Here is a 20661-nt window from a genome sequence, read left to right on the forward strand (position 1 = left end):
CATGTGTCAATCTTCGAATGAATTATTGAATGCACACCTCCCCCACAGTATGGATGAATCTGACACATAAGGAGAGACAGTTTCTTCTGTGGCTAGAGATCAGTGTCAGCTATAAATCTTTATGAATTTATATAAAATAACTTCAGGTTAGCCATGCAAAGCCCACCAGGATACATTTTGACAGTAACATATTGTAGTGTTTGCTAGCACTGACTTATTAGGATTTGGAGCTGATAATTAAACTAACAACATTGCAGGGTGTTCTACATTTTCATAATCTTGACTGAAGGCTATAGCAATTGTGATGACCAAACTGCAAGCAATACGCTTTAGCTGTAATCATAAAATCAGCAACAGCCTAAACAAAATGCTTTTTATTTTTTAGAAGAGAAAATAATAAAACTATTCTTGCCCTACTTGTTTGTTTGTTTTTTCATTCTGCCCTTCTTTTGGTGGGCAAGGTTGCTTCTTTTCTGCCAGTATTTTTTTCTTTTACCCCTTACTTCAGTCTCTCTCACTCTTTCACACTATCTTTCTCATTCTCTTTCTTTCTTTTGGCCTGTCTGCCTCTGACTGTGGCCATGGTGAAAGGGAAATGAGATGAGTGGTGCCTTCTGTCCTTTACAACTTTGGAACTGCATAAGTTTAAGGCAGGAAAGGCATGTATGTCATCTGTGCAATGGTGTCTGATGTTTACCTTCCAGAGGGCTTTCTCTCAACAAGGTGCTCTGGTTCCTTTGGTACTGGTTCTTTCCCAAAAGGCTGCTGGATAACTCCATACAAGCCTTCAACTATCAAAAGCAGAACTGACTTTCAAATTGGAGCAATAGCCACTAACAGAAACATTGTGCACCTTGATCCTAGTATTGGTGTGGGACGTCCCTTTTGTCCTGGGGTTGAATCTATAGTTCATCTTTTTGTGCACTGTATGCAGTTATGCAATCTGTTCACTCAGTGGTTTCAGCTCTTGGGAGTATACTTTTGCCAGCTATTTATTTCTGGGCCTTCGGAGTTATACATACCTAATGATCTATTGGACATATATAAGTATTTCTCATGTCTGAAATATGTGGAAAACATTTTGGATTGAAAAAATCACCTGTGATGATGCAGTAGATCTGGTGGCCACAACCCTGAAAAGCTGCTTGTCTTAGGATGGAGAATACTACAACTAATAGCATGGTTCTCCTAACTAACGTTAGGAGAATCAATGAGGTTTTATGTTCGGTGAATGAGTGGTGAATTGGTGATGACATTTTAGTCAATTTTCTTGTTAATTTTCTTTATTATGGGACTATAACATGAAATTGTAAAAGTTCTAGTGAGTTATGTATACATGATTAAAAGTCCTAGCAAAGGCAAAACCTAAAATCTCTCTTTTACACACACCCATTTCTCTTTAACACTGTCTTTTATTTCTCATTTATCTTTTAGCCTTCTCTATCATTTCTAATTTCTTATTTTAGCCTTCTCTCTCACCTGTCCTTTCCTCTAACTCTCTAGGGGTCTGTGGTAATGAACATTTTCTACTTACTTCTAGGGTGCAACTGACTAAGGATCTCACTGAAGTCTGCTTGAACTAGTGAAAGGGGACAACACCACTTGCAGGAGAGCCAAGTCCTCTTCTTCCAGTGTCTCCCATGCAGACAGCAACCCCTGTAGGGAGGCAGGCTTGAATCAATTCCACTAATGATATTTGTAATTTAGGAGACTAATGACATGCATGACGGGCCGGAAGATTGTGTCTTGAAGACACTTCTCTGAGTTAAGTGGCTAAAAAAAAGCTTTTGAGGAGCAAAAAAATTGTGAAGAAACTGATGAACTATTGGGCACTATGCAGTTCTCATGAGTAAAAATGAATGCCTTATATTTATGTCTTATGTTTTAATCTGGTTTAGGTATATACATGTTTATACTTTATATAACATTCATGTTTATACTTTCTATAACATTCTAGCAAATGTTGGAACTTCACAATATCTGCACAGATGTTTGTCTTCTAGACAAACATTAATTCCTGCCCTATGATTCATTTTCAAAACCTGAAAAATGGAGTAGCCCTTGATTTTAAAAGTGATGTGTGGAAAACCAGCCTCCAGAGGCTGCCTGTATGGAAACTACCAACAAACCCAAACATGATATTGGAGTCACTGCGTGACTGTGTGTTTGGAGGTCTCTAAAATGTTCTCCCTACTCATACTGGTTCATTTCACTTGTCAGTTCTTTTCCTAAACATTGCAAAGCCCAGACCATCAGTATGTTGCTGAAATGTTTCAGAGAATGTTGACCTGGTATGCACTTGGATTTAGAATGATCTTAATTACTATACAGTGAGATAGCTGCTGATTTTACTATACCTAATTCTTTCTTCTTAGTAATGTGTAAAAGCACAAATTACATATATGATCACTTATAAAATACCCTATGCCTACAAAAATGTTTACACTAAAAAATAGATTGAAATTCACAGCTGGATGTAAAAACTTCAGATTGCTACAAGGAGGTCTTATGTTGTATTCTTGGCAGGTTAACATACTGTGTATGAGCTGTTAGTATGTAAGACAATGAACATTCTTAGTGCTAAAAGCAGTCTGGTTTTTAACAGATGTTAACTGTCCCCTCTGATTAGCTGGGTCTAAAGCACACTGTAGCTGCTAATTGTGTATTTACCCTTTGGGTGTACTGATGCCTGACTCCTTGGGGATGTATATTCATCCTGGTAGAGAGAGAGAGAGGGAGATAGAGAAAGAGAGAGAGAGAAAAAGAGAGAGAGAGAGAGAGAGTGAGAGAGAGAGAGAGAGAGAGCGCTGTTTATAGAATGTAATTACCAAGGGAGCACCGACATATAGGGGAAGGAAGAAACCGTGTCACACACACCCATGCACATGTATGCGCGTGCACACACACACACACACACACACACACAATCTTTACCCAGCATGCTGATATCATCTCTCTTAAAGCCATCACTGTCTTGATTGTGTCTTGCTTTAGGTCATTAAGAGCCCATTTGTGGTCTTCTGTCAGTCGGTGCCAAAACAACCAGCAGTGAGCTAGCCGTGACTCCACCCTCACTCCTCCCCTTCCTCCACATTCTCATTAATATGCAAATGGAGGGTCTTGTTAGGGTGGGAGGAAGCTGTCATGTCTTTTGGTGACAGACTGAATGGATGTGTTTGGATTGTGGGCTCAACTTTAATTTTAAATTTTTTTTTTTTTGGAAACCGCATGTCTTATCTTTATTTAGTCCATGAATCAAAGGACACAAACATCACTTCATTAGCATCTGTCAGACATCTTACAGCTATGATTTTTAATACATGTCTAAAGCCTCTGAATAGACAAACAAGGCCTTGTTAGGCTGTCTGTGCCTTTTATCTTTGCTTGGCGCGCTATTTGATTTCTCAAAGGGGAGACTCACTTAATCCGTTCCGTTTGTTTGTGGAGCAGTGAAGCTTGTGTTGACACTCTCCTTGGTTGTTCTAAAATTGTGCTGTTTGGCTTTCTTATTCTTCTTTAAAAATCAGGTCTGCAGGTTTCAGTTTCAAATTCAGAACTTTGTCCAGTGTTACATTTGCATGTATTCCTGTAGGATATAACCTACAACATGGTTCTTAGGCTCATAACCTGGAGGGACACCACACTGTACAAATTAGTGTCTTTCCAGAACTTGATGAGTGGTTGATGAGCTGAATCCATCATGCTGTGAAAACACTAAACCACATTGTGTTGATTCATTTAAAGACATTAGCTTATAGGATTTGTTCAGCACCACTAGCTAGTTATTCACCTTTCTTTCAACGGAGACTTTTGAAATAACAGCACTGCAACACACACACTAAAATGTGAAAATGTTAATTCACCACACTCTGTTGGTACAATGTAGAAGTCTTTCAGGCAGCTAGCACAGCATTTCAGTGACATCTGACTTGAGTTTACATGTGCATTTGTCTTCCTAAATTGTCCTTTGTGTTGCTAAAAAATGCCTGAGACTGCAGCTGTTCCTGAAGGGATTCTGGGAGGGGTTTGTCAGGGTGCCCCACATTATAAAACATCTACATGCTTATGGCTTTAGACCCACTTAACCTTCTGCAGGTCAAGTGAGACTAAGAAAGTCAAAATCTCATTTAGAACATCTAGTTTCTATTAAATATTTTGCAGATCGCTTCAAAAACAGTAAATGATTTGTAGCACTCTATACACCTGCTCAGTTCCTGAATGGTTCAGAAAAATGTATAGGGTGCAGTTGTTCCTGATAAACAACAATGCAACCTTTAACACACAAAGCCATGATTGGACAGAGCAGCCATCTGCAATACCTCAACATGTTTAACAATGTAAATACTTACTCTTGCAGGGTTTTTTTTTTTTTTTTTTTTGCCTTCATTACTTAGAGATATTGATATTAGTAAACAGTGCTTGAGATATTAGGCTTTGATCCACAGTCCACAGGTCTATAAATGAGCCCAGACTTTCTGGCCTCAGTAACAAGGCACTTCTGTGAGCTGCTCATTTGTTTCCCTCATTGTAATATTTCTGGCTGTCTTGGTGCATGGCTATTGGACGGTTGGAGGCATAGACAATTATGAACATTGTGGCAATGAGTAGGTTCCATTTAATCAAGTGTCTTGTTTGTGCTTTTTAATCTGCCTTCATGGGAAACCAGGTGTCCTCTTGTACCACTGCCAGATATTTTGAGGCTACAGTAAGGACATTTTAGGGACACTTTCAGATTAGGGGATTTGGAAACTGCAGAAAATATTATGTGTTTCCTATAAGGTTTTAGGGGCTATTGTCCTACCTTTACTACTTTTTCCTCCCATACAATTGATTAAATTAACACATCTTTTCATTTGTTCTCGACAAATATAAATGCACAGAATGTTAAAACATATTAAATTTCCTGCACCACCAAGAAGCTTCAAATCTAGCTGCGTTCTTGTGCTGGAGGCCTACACGTATCTTTCATTTCTAATCAGTGTGACGGCGCCTCCCAGCCAGCAGCCTCCGTCTGGCGGCGGTAGCGTCCGCGTAGCCTGTTGTTTATGTTGCGCTTTTCTGTTGCACGTGCTGTATGTTTTGTTTTCGTGCCAAGCCCCTCACAGGTGACACGTGTTGAGTTCTCCGCGTCACCTGTGTCGTTACGCTGTTCCTTTATAAGCCCTTTGTGTTCTTAACGGCTTTCTTTAGTTCCTATTTGTGCACGCGTATGGACTTCAGCAACTCTTCAGTTGCGTTCGCTTCCTTCTTATTGCACGTTCTCTGCCCGGGATATTCAGAAACTTTGCTGCAACTCATAATAAAAAGATGAAAAAAGAAACAGCCACCTAATGAAACCATTTATTTACTAATATCCACAACAGATTTATTTTTATACAACAAATTTTAATTTGAATAGGACTTTTGTAAAGCTCTTTTTTTCTTATTTATTTAGCTCTGAGTTACATTTTTGTAGAAAAAAATCTAGATATGCGATTATTATTACTATTATAATTTTATTTATTATTTGTGATGCGGAGAAAGGACCCAAGTGCTGAGCCGAGCAATGTTTATTAAGAGACAAGACACAAAGCAAACAGCGGTGAAGAGCAAGGAGTACATTACATCTTAAAACTCATGGAAGACTACAACCTGGATACAATGAAAACCACAGAACCTAGACAGGGGCGTATAAAACAGTGACAGACAAACTAAGTCAGGAGGACAAAGGGAATAAATACATAGGATGATCAGGGGAAAACAAGACAGGTGGACCCAAGGAAGGGCAGATGCACACAATCCAGAAAACACGTGGACAAACCTGAAACACAAACAGAAACAAAACCACATGGCTCCATGGGAACCATGACGCCCAAGGCAGGAGAACCTGACATTGTTGTTATTATAGTTCACTGAGTGATTCTGATACCAAGACTCCTATGCCTATTGCGAAGCATAAATGTTCCATAAAACCATTTACATTACGCCAAAAACCTGGTTTAGCCAGACCAAGGTTGTTTGATTACATTTGGAACTAAATTCTCCAAGGTGACAGAGCTCCAGGAACAAAGCCAACATTCTATAACTCTGTCTCAAGGAGTAATGGTTATGTATTATCTCTCAATCAATACGTGTAGAACAATCATAATGTTCTGTTGTGGTGTGACAGAGGTTGAATTATGTCCTTTGATTAGTGTAGGCTATTACTTGAGCTTTCTGCCTCAGCAGATATCCCAAATGGGGTCGAGACAAGCCATGCTGTATCTCACGTTTAAACATGCCACATTTAGCCCTCTGAATAGCATCCCATGAGTGGAAGCCAGACAAAGAGAGCTGTTCAGTGCTCAGCAGGGAAAGAAAAGAACTAAATGGCGAAGAATGCCCAGGAGCTTAGCAGCTCTCAGCCAACATCCAAAACCATAAAGGCAACTCCCTCCCCACCCTACCCCCTCCAGAAAAAGAGCACCCGTTCTATGCATGTTTCAGTGTTTTAGATGAAATCTAATCGCAGCACTGTCATGTTCTGTGCACTGGAAAAGGAGAACAATTCCCCTTTGCAACAAGATAAGTCACAGAGAGTAAATGTCAGAGAGTCCCCCAGGATTTACGAATGGGGATTTGAACAGTGGACACTTGTGCCAGAGCATCAGGTCAGTCTGGCTAGTTTAACATGTAGCAGTATAACTCGTTCTCCTCACAAGACCAAGAAAAGATAAATCAATGAATAACTGTTTTTAAAGGTCCAATATGAGTGCTGTTGTAGCAAAGATGTCCTCAAGAAAAGAGGAATGAATTAAAAGGGGAAGAAGTTTGGGGGGGGGGGGGGGGTCAAGATGGCAGTTACAGAAAACAACCTCAACACAAGGACTAACAGAATATTAAACCAAATAGGCAAATATTTTTTGAATACTAAACAGAAGACATTACAATCACACTAAAGGAGAGATGTGGCAAATGGCAAATTTTTATTTTTTCTCTAAATGCCTGTCTGTCTTTCTGTATCACTCTCCATCTTTTTCTGTATGTGTGAGTAGTATTTTGCATTTATATTCATCTATCAATCTCTGTCTTTGTCAGGGAAGTTTCATTTCCATGTGGACTCATGTATAGCAGCAGGTATGAAGAAACTTGTTAATAGGATATTCATTTTCTGTGTGAATTGCAAAATGTTGAAATAAACATACCTCAGTAGGAACAAATTAAGTTTTGTGCCAATACTGTAGACAGAAAAAGAGAGAGAGCATGGCATTTGAAAGAATCAAACACCAAACAATCTTACAATCTTATTTGTTTTTCATTTTGTTTTGTTTTCTTTCCTTCAGCATGCACTTTCATATATCATACATACAAAATAAATCAGGCAGGGGTAGAGTGGATTAGATTAATAATGTTTAGGTCTTTCATACTGTTAATGTGCATAATGCTTCTTCAGTTATATGCATTCAAAATGTACCTTCTTTTTAACTAACACTCTTCATGTAAATGTAGAGTACAGTACAATGCAACCTGTACAGTAGGTACAGGTCTTCAAATTCCAGATTTTGAGTTAAATTTATAGTCCTCGTTTGTGTAATCACTGGTGATTAAATGAACAGTTAATGTTACTGACTGGCCCCTAATAATAGGGACACCTAAAAATATCTGGACTTCCAAGGCTATGATTTGAGTATGTATGTTTTATGATATAAGTTAAAGACCAGACTTTGGATTCAAGCTCTGAAACTAAAGACCTCTGACAAGGACTTGCATTATCTTGATAACCATTTGTCAGGTTGTTGTTTTTAGAGATCAAATCAAATATAATTGAATATTAATATTAATGCTAATCTTATAGTATTGTCTCACTGCAGGTCACATGATGCATTTCTTTAGTTCACCATGCACTATACCACTCAACGGCCACTAATAAAGGTTTAAGTAAATACCTTTGATTTGAAATAAATGTCTCATTGGAATATATAATTGGGGAGAAACTGGGGTAATTTAAAATGTCATTTAAAGCTGCAGAATAGAAGCAGGCTTCACAAGGCCCAAACTCAGGTCGGTATAAGACCTTATATGTCACATATCACAATGATATTTAGATTATAAAGAGCCATTCAACACGCTTTCATACACATATACTCTCCATGCAGTGACAAGCTATACAATGCTTGTAACTTCATAGGGCAAGACCCTTTACATTTCAGCCACTTTACCCCTAGACATGAGTTTTACAAGTTATACTATTGCTACTATTACCACCATCACTAGTACTACTACTACTACTATTAATAATAAGCCTAGACATTCCTGTACGTTTTAACATATGTATGAAAGACCTTTACCTAAACCCTTACCAAGATCCTTATTTATAATCAAGACCAGCTCTAGTGAGAGTTCAGAATTACAGAGAGGGGCATGAATGTTTGGCATTCTGTCTAAGAGCAAACAGTGTACCAGAACACACAAAAAAAGACAGAAACTTTTTTTTTTTGCCGAGGGTGGGTGGAGGGGGGGGCGATGTAACAACACTATTATTAGGCTATCATCTGTAGCTCTATTTCAAAGACTAGCCTACTTTACAAAGTCATACTCTTTTTGAGAGCGCAGATATTAAAAAACGACCTGTAATATTTCTGGACCTTTGCCCTGACAAGAGTCGAGTCTGCAACGGCCAGATAACGAGGTCACACGACGACACAGACTAAGGTAATGAAGTATAGAAACCCTAGCACAATAACGACCGTCCAAGCAAATCAGCACCCGGCCTATTCCGATGACCACATCAAGAGACTAATTTCATCATTATCATTACCGTTCCCCTCTTCTAATGCCCTGCTCACCCACACGGGGCGGAAACACATAGTCTATTTTCAGCCCCGCTTATAACAATTTCACTTCCTAAGACTTTCATTGCTATTTCTTTCTTTTCTTCTCCCCCCTTTCTCTGCGGCTGTCACAGAACAGGAACGACACCTTCAATTTCTCAACGTGGCGAAGCATCTTTTTGGCGCGACGCGATAAGGTAAGCGGGAAAGACATCACGCGCCGAAGCACGCTCTGTGGAGCAGAAAGAACAGGATGGCGAGGACGATAACTCCTCCAGTCATCCAGCTCACCCCGCTGAGAGAGTTCCAGCCGGGAGAGATTATACTGCCGGCCGGTGGAGGAGAGAAGTGATATTTCTGTCAGCGATGAAAAGAGAAACAGTTTTATAAGAGGAAAAACAGCCAACAAATCATGTAAGCTATATAAACCGCAGTCGTCCTTTATCATGGGGCTTACTGAGTTAATAGCCAGTACACTGAATCAGGTGAAAAACGCCCAAATCAACACCATTTTACATTGTCTAAATATTCAGTCAATTAGATAGACATACAGAATGCAGAGTTACAGCAGATCATCCAAACATGAGGTATGTGTGTAAATGTGGAACAGTTGAGAACACAATAGTATAGGTGCACGTACCTTATTGGTTGATATAGGAGCACTTAGGCTGCTAGACAGTCAATTGTGAGTTGAAATGTGATCTGACATTTTTAAAGTAGTCTAAGCCTGCTAGTGTTGTGCACAAAAATGAGATAACAGTAACATGTATTGTGTTGTCCATGTCTTGTATTGTGTTGAGTTTTTAATGTGTTTCTTCAGAAAGCAGTATAGCCTAAGTGTTATTTGAATGTTGTGTGTATATAGAAAAGTATGCAGAGTTGCTAACTTCTGCAAATATATGTAAAAGAAAATCACTATAAAAACTTGTTCTCCCTTTGAACTACACAAACATTTAATCCTTAAACGCAAGCCATTTAGCAAGCACTGTCTGTGTACCAGCAGGGTGCCATTGATAAAGTAGTGCTAATGAAGTACCTAATAATGTTACTTAATGTGTCTTTTTGCTATATTTATATTTATAAATAAAATATTGATGTATAGGCTATCCAGCTAATGTCTGTCCTGCAGACAAAAAGAGCTCCATTGTGAAAGATGCCAACAGTTGGAGGTTCATGTTCAGAAAGTTAAAGATTCCCCCAGGATTTTATTTCAATCACATGGATTTATTAATTAGCTCAACTCATTTATACTTAAGTTAGTTGAGTAGTTAGTTGACTTAATTCATATGTTAGCTCCGAAACAATTAGTCAAATGACAAATGACTGAGTATATCAGTAATGCCAGAATAGTACAACCAATCACTACTTGTCACATGAGCCCTACTGGCAACATCCATAAGACAGGTACGCCTTATAAAGTGGTCACTGAGCATAGACATCCATAAATCATAAGCATAAGCAAGTTATAAAGTGACTTTCCTCACTCAGGTTTAGCTTTGTCAGGCATGTGTGTGCTATATGTAGCCAAGTCCCATTTCTGTTGTCCTTTGATTGCATGTGTTGCAGTCAGCATGCAGGATATGGGGGTAATATGATAGACACAGCATTCTGTAGCCTACAGGAGACAATTACTGCAAGCACATGCCTTTGGCAAGGCAAAATCGAAAATACACAGCATGCTGATGAAGATTATGTTATATGATCGATTTAGAAAGACGCTTCTTGTCCTGCTCGGTTGTTAGAAGGCAATTTGCAATCCGTGATTCACTGAAGAAAGCATAGTATTGCCAGAGACACATGTATCGATCTGATTGACCACGTGTTAGTCTTTCTAGTTTTAAAAAGTATTTGATTTGAAAACCAAATAAATTTGCCATCTGGATGAGACAGCTACTAACTGGAAACCATAAGTACAACTACTGTCACAATACATTTTTTAAAAACACATATTTATTGCAAACATTTTGAAGGTGCATATAAACTAATTAGAGAATATAAAAGCAGTAAAGGGTTAAAATGTACATGGCAACAGATGAGCTAGGATCAGTAATTGGACAAATGTGTACCTATTACATATATGTACCTAATAAAGTGGCCAGTGATTGTGGGTACAAGCTGTATGTTTCTAATAAAATGGTCAGTAAGTGTAGGTACAAAGTATGTGTTTCTATTAAAATGGGTGAGTCTATGCAGGTGTTTGTAATGAAGTGGGTATAATGAGTCTATATTGTGACAGTGTATATGACAGCTGATGATTTAGCCCAAAAAGCAAATTGCAACAGCCTTTTAGTGGGATAGTCCTTTCAAAGCAACTAGGGGTTAAGTGCTTTACTCAAGTTTACTCATGTGCTTTGCCTGAGTTTTTTAAATGAATACATAATGCATGTGTGTAGATGAATACTAACTATGTAAAAATATAACCTGTGTGTTTCAGCTAAAAAATATTGCCTCCATTAAGCAGATTTAAGACCTTTAAATTAACACGAATTCAATGAAAATATTAGGTGTAAAATAATTAGTTTTCACTGAGGTGTTTGAAGATTTAAATGTGAGTTTTAAATCTGACAAATTAAAGATGCATTATCGGGTTTTATTATTACTTTTTTTTTAAATAATGAAGCTGCTTAGTTTCCTGGAGCTTTTGGAGAGCTGTGACCTGGCCTGAGGATGCTGGTGACATTTTCCACCATTTGGGGGCATGACTAGGACATTTAGACAAACTCCGTAGTGAGGGATAGAAAAGCGGTGACATGCATTCTGATTCATGCATTCTTTCTTCCTCTTGTACTCTCAGTTTCTCTCTTTTTCTTTGCAGGACTCAGTAGGAAAGGATGTCACCTGCATGCAAATCGTTCTTTCTCTGCCCCTCCCCCTGACTCTGTCACAAAAGTACTTGAATTCATCGAGGTCACTGCCTGTTTTAAACAAAATCTCTCTGTCTCACAAGAGGGGGCACCATAAAAGACAAGAGTGAGAGAAGATTAAATCAAGCCCTCACAGAGAGAATTGTCAAAAAAAGATATCAGCATAAATCTGTTCAATTATGAGATTCGAAATTTGCAGAAGGTTTGGAGAACAAATACCAGTTGTTAATAAGGCTGTGTTTCTCTCCAGCTCATATACTTTATGGAAACTCTTAACACATCACCTCACCTAAGAAATAATGTCCTCCAATCTGACTGTATCAATGGCATCCCTGCAGTTGCACTCATAAAGTGGGTATACATGTGTTCCCTAGGTTAGTTTGCATAATTGAACAAAGTCAAGATGTGCAGAAGAAAACAGCCATGTGTGTCAATGTGCGATTGAATTTTCATCCAATTTATTGTCTCAATGATTTATTCAAGATAATTAAGAGCTCAATATCGTTTCTGTCACCTTATTGACTTACTTGAGATTCGTTCACTCAAGTAAGTTCAGTCGAATAGAGCGTGCTAATTTCCATTCAGCAGAGTGAACTCATATGTTCTTACTGATTCCTAAACATTGTAGGACAATTTGCAGCACTTTCTAATCTAATCTGACCTAATCTAATCTAAAAACATTTTATTTGAGAGCACTGTGGCTGTGTGTGAATGAAGTGCAAATTAAACAGGAAGGCATAATGTTTATATTCCCAAATACTCCTGTGTGTATAGTAGCTTAATTGAATGTACATATGGAAATATCTTTTTTTGCACATTTGAGATACAGTATTGTTGCATTACTGCATAATTTCAAATGATGTTCAGAACAGGCACTAAGCATTTTGATTTTAAAGTAATTGCTGGTACAACTTTCCTCTATATGGATTTTTTTTCATAAAAAGTGTCATAACAAACATTTTAGATATGAAAAAATCCTATCAAAAGCTACACTCAACTCTCCGTCCATCAAGAGTTCATGGAGAGTCCATGGCACTTGATGGAGTTCTCACATGCCTGAAGTTCATTCATCAAAATCACTATCAGACTACATTCAATCATTACCAGTTTATTTGAAGCATTGTGCTTGTAGGGACATCTCATAGTTGTACAGCCCCTCTTTTGCCTAGCACATTTTCTTTCCAGCAGTAGTTAGTTTCTGAACACAGCAGAAACACATGATGAACATGGGTAGAGGGTAACTGATTATGCAACAAATAGGCAACACAGTCTGTGTGCTGTGAGAGTGGGTACAATATAGATAGGTTGGTGAATTAAACTCCACTAATCATCACTGTTAAGTATTCATTGTGATCATTACAATATTACAGCCACTTAAAGTTTTCTTGTTCAGCCAGTGTTTCTGTGATCTCTCATCACTTGCAATTCAGCCACTTAAATACTGCATCCTCAACGTCTTGGTACCACTATGAATATGTTTCAAATGTTGAAAACTAATTTATAAATATGTTTACAATCTGTTACGAAAAGGACAATGTAGATAGGATTACCACAAAAACTACACCTGGTCTGAATTTGCGCCTTTTATTAGCTGATATGAAATCAATAAGCGCTGAGTCTGTATCAGGCAGGTGACTTCTGCCCAGAAATGGGAGTGTGTGTGTGTATGTGTGTGTGTGTCTGTGTGTTTTGCTCGGACCTTTTTGTTTACAGAATCCCGAGACCTGATAAATCAAGCTGAAAAAGGGCAAGCCAGACCTTTTTTTTTAGAGTTCTTAGAGGACAGAAATTGGGATATCTATAGGAAATATATTTTCAGAAAGAGTAGAAGTAAAGCTGTGGTATTAGAGCACTTTCATTTACAACCAACAGACACACCTCATGCCCCTTCCACCTGGAAATGTACACTCTATGAGAGAGAGAGAGAAAGAGAAAGAATGAGAGAGCAAGATGTGAAGGGAGGGAAAAGAGTGAATGACAAAAATACTCTGAACAAAGGTTCCAGACCATTTTGGAACTATTATTCTCAATAGTACCACACATTTCTGTAGCACAGTACTGTTATTAAACTCAGTTTGGAGTGTCTGTGGATGACCAGGTCACGCCTCCTTCCCCAACTTCTTTCTCGGTGATCAAAGCCCTTCTGTTACACAGAAATCAATGAGGCCCTCTGTAAAAACCTACGACAGTCAGTGTGGAGCCAGGGCTATTTGTTTTGTGATAGTGTGGCAGTTTCATGCTCAGAATCAATACCAACGGAGCTGGCGGAGCAATGCCTGATGCCCAGTTCCAACCTTTCAAATGTATTGATTCAAACAGAGATGAATGTGTCATTTTCAGTTGTAAGAAACTCTTTAATATGAACATGGAGAGATGCCTGTTTGTTGTATTTTTTGGGAATAGTATCTTATGTAATTTTTAATTGAATTAATGTTCTGTGAATGTGAGTATTATCCACACCAATTAAACAAAGGTAGTTACTCTAATTACAAAGAGTTATTATATTTTCATAGAGTGCCTGGAGAATAATTTAGCATACATTGACTTAAAAGACCTTGTTAATACTAACTAATTAGATACTCTAAAAAATCTAATTGTTATTAAATATTTTATGTAAACATGAAGAGTTTTGGTGAACTTTTTTTAGACATTGTGAAGAGTCTTGGTAAACACTGATCTGAGAATAACTCTAAGCAGCTCTTTTTATTACAAATCAGTCAAAAGGACATGAAAGATCACCTCAGTACAGCAGCATCTGAGCATGCTCTCCTTCCACTTGCTGATCTCTTTTGTCTTCTTAATAAAAGTAAAAAAGAAAGAAAGAAAAACTGAAATATTGGGCGCTTCTTGTGGAAGTCATCATGGAGCAAGAAAAGTGAATAAAATATCCCATGTTCAGTCACCTTCAATAATTATGCCATTTATATCTAAACTACAGCAGGAGAGAGAGAGTGAGCGATGGGGAAGAAAAATAAAGAGAACATCAGAGAATGGAATAATTCAGTCAGTAAATTAAAACCCTCTCTGCTCATTTTAATAAGAACGGAAAAACCACAGGTCTGATGCATTTCCACAGTATGAACTGCTCACCTCTGCACCTCTTTACCGGAGATGCCACTTCCCTGGTAGGTCATGCATTCTCAGCCCTGGACTTTCTGTGGTGTTGTGGTCTTAAAGTTGTAGACTATAGGAAAGACTGAATGTTTCCTTTTATTCTTTTTAAGCATATTAACAAATTTATAGAGACTTTTAAAACTCTACTTCTCTATTTCAGAATAAGCACTACAGTGGTAACAGCCAGGAGGTCCCTCAACGTTTTTAAACACAACAAAGCCAATCTTCCTGCTCTTTCTTTTTATAGTATCTTATCTATTTCTAGGGTTGCTATAACTTTATTGTATTTCTGCAACTAAGAAATAGTACATTACATTTAAGTCATGATAATTTCCTACCAAGGGGTCATATTGGTTAAAATGAGGGAATATGTTGGGGGTAGGGAGGAGGTTTGGTGATAGGTGGGCAGGTGGGTGAGGGGGGTGCACAAACAGCAGACAAGGCATGATAATGAGAAACATGCTTAATTAAAACATGTGTGCTGTGATATATGAATATAATTTAAATGTAACCAGATAAGAAAAAAATATTAACAGCTTATATTTTTTATAAGTTGATTAGACTAATTATGTAAATTGCAGCTGTACCATTAATGCTCTAATGGTTGCCATGGAAACCCTCAAAGAGATAGCCAGGTTCTTGTAATTCACCTTTGTACTGGACACAAACATTTGTGTTTGTAAGGTCTACAAATAGTGTATGTTACTACTACTACTTTGCATTAACAGGAAGAGATATGGCAACTCCTTGTGTGAAGGAATTCTAACAAGAAAACATACAATAATGACTGCCAGTACCTGAATACAGCATTTGAGTTCCAAGCACAACTTTCAGTTCTGCCAGTGTGCCACTAGGAATCATTCTATATGTAATGAACACAACAGGCTGAACTCCATATTTCCCCAGCACATACATTTTACTCTCCTTGTGTCAGAATGATCCTGATCATTAGTGTTTACCACTGCACATTGTCGGTTGGTACATTACTGTTATCTGATAGTCTGTGTTATTGTTGTATGTGAAGTGCTACTGCCCTTTGTACCACAGTGTTGTGTTGACTTGTGTTGGGTCTTCTCATGCTGACATCCTCTTGTACCACTGAGATTACAGTAAGATGAGTTTTATCAGGTCATTCTTGAGCAGAGGCAGGTGTGCTGGAGCAGGAAACAGACAGACTTGTGTGGTGCAGTGTGGTGTCCCGCTCTGGACTTCAGCACCATTCTTTCAAGCAATCACATACATTAATACAGAAAAGGTTATTCAGTTAGATATTCTGTGTACTATTTTGAATATCTCTACATCTCTTAGTACAGTAAGAGAGTAACAGTAAGTGAGTAACACTGCAGTTATTCACCTGGAATAGAAACGTCTTCAGATTTTTAGTTTTCATATATTCTTTATATATTTTACACACACACACACACACACACACACACACACACACACAAGTATATTTATACTGTATAAATATATATAATAATAATCTTAACTGTCTGTCTGCAAGGGAGAGTCCTTCTCTGACAGAGGAGACAAGTTTATACTCAGTTAAGATTATTTCAAAGGGAAGTAGCACTACAGGTAATCTGTGAAATTGAATATATTTAAGTTGTCTACTAAGCAAAAAATTAATCAGAGGTTGCAGTTATAGGATATGTGTATTACGGAGTTACAGCCCAACACATGCATACACGAACACACATACATGCATACACACATGCATATGCACCCATACGCACCTATATGCACCTATAAAGCATCATACAGGAGCTTTAATGATGTCCCGTTATAAATCCATAGGCATTATTATAGAGTTGGTTCCCCCTTTGCAGCTATAGCAGCTTACACTCTTCTGGGAAGACTTTCTACAAGATTTTGGAATGTGTCTTGTCCAAAATTTCTTGGTATGCTGAAGCATTAAGATTTGCCTTCACTTGAACTAAGGAGCCTAAGACCAGCACCTGAAAAAAACCAACAACCCCATAGTATTTTCCCTCCTCCACCATACTTTACAGTTGCCACAATGCAGTCAGGCAGGTTAATGTTCTCCAGGCATTCTCCAAACCCAGACTCGTCCATCAGACTGCCAGATAAGAAGTGTGATTCTTCATTCCACAGAACACGTTTCCACTGATCCAGAGTCCAGTGTCAGCGTGCTTAACACCACTCCATCCATTGCTTGGCATTGTGCTTGGTGATGTAAGGCTTGCATGCAGGTGCTCGGTCAGGGTAACCCCTACCATGAAGTTCCTGTTGCACAGTTCTTGTGCTGATGTGAAGCCAGAAGAGGTTTGGAACTCCGCATTTATTGAATCAGCAGAGCGTTGGTGACTTTTATGCACTATGTACCTCAGCAAAGGCAGGCCTGACTCTCTAACTTTACATGGTCTGTTACTTCATAGTTGCTGTAGTTCCTAAACACATCCATTTTTCAATAATACCATTCACAGTTGATTGTGTAAAATCTGCATGGGGAGAAATTTTATGAAGTGAATTCTTGCAATGGTGGTATTACAGTACTAAAATCAAATTCAGTGAGCTCCTTAGAACGACCCATTCTTTCACAAATGTTTGTAAAGGCAGACTACATGGCTAGGTGTTTAATTATATACACATATGGGAAAAAGACTGAAGGAAACACCTGAAATCAATGATTAAGTGGTCTGTCCCAATACATTTTCCCTTATAGTGTATATTTGCTGTTTTTGAAACTCTCCTAATTGAAACATATCGATAGCAGCTTATTGCCTTAAGCACAATGTTAAGTGATTTAAATGTACATTTCCTTATAAATTATCCATTATACAAAATGATACATTGCCTACAATCAGATTTGTTACCAAATTTCACATTTTTTTTTCTTGGCACTGGTTTTTAAAATGTTTTCTGTGTAGAATTCGTAGTCTTTAGCTAAGATTGTACATCCTTTTAATTTTGATATATGGAATGGGAAAAGAAATCCTATCTAAGACTGATAGGTCTGACTGGCAGATGAACACTTACAGACTAGGCAGAACAGTCCAACACTCAATATAATTAACTGTGTGGATCGCCTGAATAGAGAGAAGGAACTAAACAAACAATTAAACTCTTTTGTACAACATCCAAACAGTTGTTACTGAAAGGACATTTTTTGTCTTCCTGTCCACATTTTCCCTACAAAATATGGTTAAAGTAGTCCATAGTGCAATAAAACACCAGACTGATTACTAAATATATATCTCTTCGGACTATAGTGGATAGAATAATATAAACACACACAGATGGGGGGCGGGGCGCCCCAATTTTTAGTCTCAGCCTGAGGGTTTCTACCATGCTCTAAGTACTTCAGCCTACTTTTCTGTCCCCCCCCCCCCCCCCCCCCCCCCCAAAGCCAGACCACGAGTCATGCACTCGATCCCTATCTGTTTCCTAACTCTGGGCCGTCTGTTGCCTTGTTACCACTGATGCAACCTGCGCGCCGGCTAATTTTCTCCTGGGTTACTCTATGAGTACATCAATTACCGCTTACACAAACATTTAGACACGCAGGAAAACAAGATAAACACATCGCCAAACAAAAGGAACGGTCAGTCAACTGCAGAGAGAACCGGTGGGTGGAGATGAGACTGGTGGAGTGTAGCAGCTCCTATTCCTATCTTCGGGCTGTGTAAAATTATTTATGTCACCACATTGCTTTCTTTAATAATATACTACATGCAGGGGTTGAAAAGCGTTTTGGTTAATATGAATGTTTTATCGGTTCGATTCGCACGAAGAGTGAGATATAAAAGTGAAATTATTGGCTTGATTTTCCCCCTCCTTCTGCCCTGCAGGGAATTGAACCTTCGTCACACTTATCGTCGGTGTATCTGCAATGTAAATTGAATTGAACAAGGGCGCGGCATTAGAATGCAAATTAAAGACCTTCCCAAAACCGTTCCAATAATAACGCAGAGAGGAGAGAGACAAGAGGGCGTTTGGAAAACTATTGAAATTTCGCTTGACTGCTTTTATGAGGCCCCATAACGATATTCCAGGATAATTTGTACTGTTTTCATAAAGAGTTTCGTCAACATGTTGATATAAAATATTAGTCAGACTCATTTAGACACACGCTGCCGTGTAGACAAGTCGCAGCTTCTTATGCAAATATTGGCTTGTTGGAAGGCATTATTTGCTCTGGAGATTACGAAATTTAATTCTCCGGTAGGATATTAGCAGGGAGCAACTGAATTTCAAAAACAACTAACATTTTTATGCAGTATTAAATAAAGAGTGGCCATATGCTGCACAAAGATTTGACTTCCGTTTCAACTCTGAATCAGCTGGTCGGTATATTTTTACGTAGGCTATTACCGACTGATTATAAAAATAATCGAGACATAAAAAGTCGATGCGGTTCAGTGGCGGCGGAATGCGATTTGAATGTATTTCTTTGCAGTTGCACTGGAACGGGAAAGCAGTTGCCGAGTTTATTCAAATGAATCGAGAAATATATCTTCTTTCATCTGAGGCCGACCTTATAAGACCAGTCAGTGTGCAGTCCGTTTCCTCAATTAGATCAAATATTTAAACTCTCTACCATGTTCTATTTTACGGTTAGCGAGCCACGCGTCCTTCAATCAATGAACAATCAATATACAATAGACAAACAACTTTAAACATGAGGAAAATCTTTATAACAGGTTCTAGGTTCTTGTCCCAAAGGTATAGCGCACTGTATAAATCTACCGAAGAATTGCCAAATAACACACCTCATTAGCGGTTAACGTGATCGATATGCTAGAGCAATCGTTGCTACACCATAATCGCTCAGACACTAGTTGTGTATAGGTGCGTAGTAACACGCTATATTTACATGTGCGATATTTAGCTGATGCTTTTATCCAAAGCGACTTACATTAATGACTGAGTACAACTAGAGCAATTGCGGGTTTAGGGTCTTACACAGGGGCCCAACAGTAGCAACTCGACAGCAGCAGGGCTTGAACCAGCATCCTTCTAACTACAAGTCAAGTACCTTAACCACTGAGCAACTGTATTTGTATATTTTTTTATATTTGTAGCACACATTACAAAGAGTGGAGTAGTGACAACTATACACTAATGGAAACAGGCATTTTCAGACTTAGGCAAGCATTTAATACAAACCGAATGCAAGCAACATATAGTTCATATATACACGGAATGTTTGAAACCTTCATGCCCATACTCCCACACACACTCAAACTGATTACACACTAACCGGTTACACATTACTGGTTATCAGTCAATTGGAGCAACAAATCCACCACTTGAAGTACCATAGCAACCACCTAGTAAGACCATAACAACCACCTGGAACACTGTAACCACCACTTAGCAATTGCATATCTGTCACCTGAGATACTGAAACCATAGCTACCACTTGGGGCTCTGTAGCAACTACCTGGAATACCATAGTAACCATCTGGAATTCCATAGCACCCACCTAGCCAGACTATAGCAACCAACTGGTATACTACAGCAACTACCTAGTAATAGCATGGCAACCACTTAGCAACCACCTGGGATAACATAACAGTCACCTAGTAAGACCATAAAAACCACTTTGTAACACTCTAGTAACCATGTGGGACTCCATAGCAACCACCTGGTTACACCATAGCAAAATTAACACAATAGCAACCACCTAGCAAGTACCTGGGAATTGCTTAAGTGGTGCAATCACTCTGCATTTTCTTCAGGAAATGCACTTTTCTAGTTTTATGTTTGAATGTTTATTGACATTCTTTTGACTGTCTACAGGTGCAGTCTATTTATTGATTTCACTAATTTGTTGCCTAATTGCATTGTAAATATCACAAAAAATAAAATATTTCAACAAATTTTGTTAATCAATAAGACCCCGCTTTCACCTGGTCGTTTCATGAGAC

The sequence above is a fragment of the Electrophorus electricus genome, chromosome 15 (genome assembly GCF_041902795.1).
Source record: "Electrophorus electricus isolate QZ-2024a chromosome 15, ASM4190279v1, whole genome shotgun sequence".
Classification (NCBI taxonomy): domain Eukaryota; kingdom Metazoa; phylum Chordata; class Actinopteri; order Gymnotiformes; family Gymnotidae; genus Electrophorus; species Electrophorus electricus.